The sequence below is a fragment of the Gavialis gangeticus genome, unplaced genomic scaffold (assembly GCF_001723915.1).
Source record: "Gavialis gangeticus isolate Ggan-Ray unplaced genomic scaffold, GavGan_comp1, whole genome shotgun sequence".
Taxonomy (NCBI): domain Eukaryota; kingdom Metazoa; phylum Chordata; order Crocodylia; family Gavialidae; genus Gavialis; species Gavialis gangeticus.
In genome coordinates this window covers 57491306-57494869 of record NW_017729031.1, presented here as the reverse complement: position 1 = coordinate 57494869, position 3564 = coordinate 57491306, and the positions used below count along the sequence as shown (strand labels likewise).

Below are 3564 nucleotides of genomic sequence, written 5' to 3'. Positions count from 1 at the left end.
CCCCTTTCATAACTGACCTCTGAATCCATATGCTATATTTACTTGAATCTAAGTTGATCCTAAATTTAAGATATCCCCCCACCCCCCAGTATATATATTCATATATGTACACACTATCTTCAACAAGCTGCTATTTAGGTAAATGTTATTTCTTTCTCACAATTGAAGTTATTATGGTAGCCAATAGCTTGTAAAGGCTGGTAACTACAAAGTTACTCTCATAATCTACAAACTGGTATAGATCCAGGGTGTCAAACATACAGCCCACATTGGTCCAGATCTGGCCTGAGGGACTTGACCAGTTCAACTCCCCTGGTATAGATCAAGGCAAGGCATTGGCTGGGACTGGCCTGTAAAGTCTGGCCACAGATGAGTCCCATTCATACTCCTTGAGGCAGGGAATATGTCTCCCTCTGTTCATAAAGCGCTGTGTAAACCATGGTACTAATTTATGCAAATGATTTTTATTATCACAAATAATAAATTATAATGATGTACCTAATGGAAGGACCAAATGCAAATTCTAATACTAGGTCCATCATCCCAGAGATATAAAAACTAGTCAACACGTTGGTATGTGTATTCCCAAATCTGAATTTAACAGCAGGATAATTTTATGCTCAAATCACTATGATTTTTATTAATATTCATTTAACCAGAGCCTTTAGAAAGTGATAGCCATAATAATCCAACTTTATTTATGATTTTTTAGATTATATAGCACAGTTGAATTTCTCTCACTAAACAAGTAGTAGAAAAACTACCTTACTGTTTTCAAAGACGTAAATGTTCCATTACAAATGACTCAAACTCTGGACATAGTGATGCAGCCTTTGTTCCCTTTTTTCTGCTGCACTAGACTCAGAGACTACACATTAAAAGCTAAATTAAATTCTATAGATGACAAGGGTCTCTATAGAGCTGTTTTCCTGCTGTTAGGAGAGCCTGTCATAGAGGGACTGTAACCATGATAAGATGCCAGCCCTATTCATCAGGTAACATTTCACAATGTCCTCATTTATACTATTTCTCATTAATATTGGACAGCTTTAATTTATCTTTTTTCTTCAAACAATATGATATTTACAAGCTTGAAGCCTTCTTTTATAGTTGTGTATAAATCTTTATAAATGTCAGTCATTAATTTTAAAATCTCATTCATCAATATATGACTAGTGAATTAGTTAAGGTTTGAAGAATAAATGTCTGGTAATTAGGAGTGATTTTGCATCAGGCTTTTAGACCAGGTGAAGGATGAAGGAGAACAGAGTGAAAATCAGGCTCTTGCTGAATTAGGATTTAAGTTCTAAAGCATGGGGACAAAATACAAAATTCTATGTTAAAATCAAAAGCAGATACCAACAGTAGAACCTCTGCTTGAAGGAAACAGCAGTAAGCTATTAGAATTGAGCAACACTGAAGAGCCATGAAGAAATGTAGGTGACATGGTAAGAAGCTAGATGAAGGAAAACAAGCAGACCAGACAATAATGCGCGTGCGTGCGTGCGTGTGGAAAGCTAACCCTAGAGAATCTTACATATATTTAGAAATCCATGTCTCTGTGAAGTTGATTATTTTAACAATGTCCTGCATACAGAAGGAAGATAACTGGAGAGTTGACTGATACTCCAGAATCATTATGTCAATGATAATACTGGAATCCAATACTCTTAGCTATGGGTGGATTTAAAATTTTGAAAAGGAAGGTGCAGATGGTGTGTTTTATCATATAACAAGGCATATATTAGAAGCTTTACTAATATGCTAGACCCTAGAAGATGTAGTAAAATGCTGGAGGCCTAGGGCTATATTATTCAGTTTAAGATTGAAGCAAAAATAAGTATATCTTTATTGGAATGTGCATTAATTTGCTATATTGTATATTATATTTAAGAAAAAAAACAAGCTAGGCAAAAAATACATTGTTTCATTAGTCCTCTAATCATTAGAACTAAATGTACATAAAACAAAATCTAGCCTACTTGAGCATCTTGAAAGTTAATCCAATACTTCACTGAAAGTTATTTCCACACCTGGGTTAATGTTTCCACACCTGAGTTAATGTTTTTAGCTAAAGTTGAAAATAGTCTTCAGGGTTGTAAAACAGGAGCTGCATTACCAGCAGCAGCTAGAAGACAGTAGAATTGCAGAAGAAAGGATAGCTTGATTAGTGGAATATTAAGGCCATTCAAAAGGATAGTGGGGTTGTTAACACCTGTGGAATGAAGAGTTTAGACGGAATTTGGTCAATTATAATGAGCCATGAAGTCAGTTGACTCCCCCACTGCTGCCTGACTAGAAATGCTACTGCTACTGCCAGGCAGTCGTTTTTAAACTTTGGGTGGAGTAGGAATAAAAAAAAAGGACAGGGGGAGAAATGTAACTACACCCTCCCCTATATCCACTCTTGCTCCTAGCACTGACATACCCACAGCTTCACAAATTCCCCCCACCCCCAAACATACAATGTACCTGCATCATTCTGAAGTGTTTCTGTGCATTTGAGATTTTAGCTGTGCAATTAAAATCATGATTGAGATTAATTTTTAATTGCGCAATTAAGCACGATTAATTTTTTTTAATAATTTTAATAATTTGACAGCCCTACTTTTGTGCATGGGGCAGAGGCAGGCTGCTTGCTACGGGCTAGGCTCTGTGCCTTGCTGGCTTTACCCTGGGACCCACACGGCACAGCTCCCAGAGCAAAGGCGGCAGGGTGCAGAGTCCCAGCCTGCAGTGGGCAGCCTGCCTCTGGCCCATGTACAAATCCGACAGGCACATGCCCTCCCATACCTCCCCCAAGGGTATGTGCAGCAGCAGGGACTGTGCCCCCCCCTGCACCCCTGGACAAGTCTCACCTGTGGCTCCATCCCATGACCCACCTCATTGTAACTGCCCCACCCCAGCCTCTGCCCCACTCCCTCCCTCACTGTGGGGGGGGCCTCAATTTGGCCCCCTTTTCCCTCTCACTCTACCTCTTCCCTTTCACAGACCCCTGTGGGCCTCCGCAGACTTACCAGTTGGGTGCCGCCCTACATGCCACCAGGCTGCGTTCCTGGCTGGATGCATGCTGCGGCTGCTCGTGTGTCTGTCTCTGTGTCAGTGTCTCTCTCTGTGTCTCCGCGTGCCCCCTCCCTACCCTTCTTGCTCCAGCATTTTGGAGCTTGCGCTGCCCTGTGGTTCCTCTGCACTGACACTGCTGCCCTGCTGGGCAGCCTGAAGGCAGCAGTGTTGGCAGCGGAATGAAGCATGGGTGCGGGCACCAAAGCCACATGCACAATTAACACATTAAAAAAATTAACACAAGAAGCAATTTAAGCGTTAATCATGCAAGTTAGTGGTGATTAATTGACAGCCCTATTCAAAAGATATAATTTTAACAAATAATAGATTAAAAAAAAAAATCATATATTAAAAATCAAATATCTACTATATTTGATTTCAAAAAAATTGTTTTTGTCCTGATTTATGTTTTGAGTAGTGTATTATACAGGCAATTTTGTCAAACAATTGTCGAACAAGTAGTTTGTTGAACAATTGTACAACAGCTCAAAGTCTTACTCT

The 3564-nt window shown here is 39.8% G+C and overlaps 1 long non-coding RNA gene across 1 annotated transcript in view; it reads right to left on the bottom strand.

Annotated features, from left to right (window-relative positions):
- Positions 1-1879: 1879 nt before the first annotated feature.
- LOC109301711 overlaps positions 1880-3564 on the bottom strand; it is a 9658-nt gene continuing 7973 nt past the window's right edge. Inside the window, exon 3 of the long non-coding RNA XR_002098577.1 lies at positions 1880-2215. This is a non-coding gene — a long non-coding RNA (uncharacterized LOC109301711). The remainder of the gene's footprint in view (positions 2216-3564) is intronic.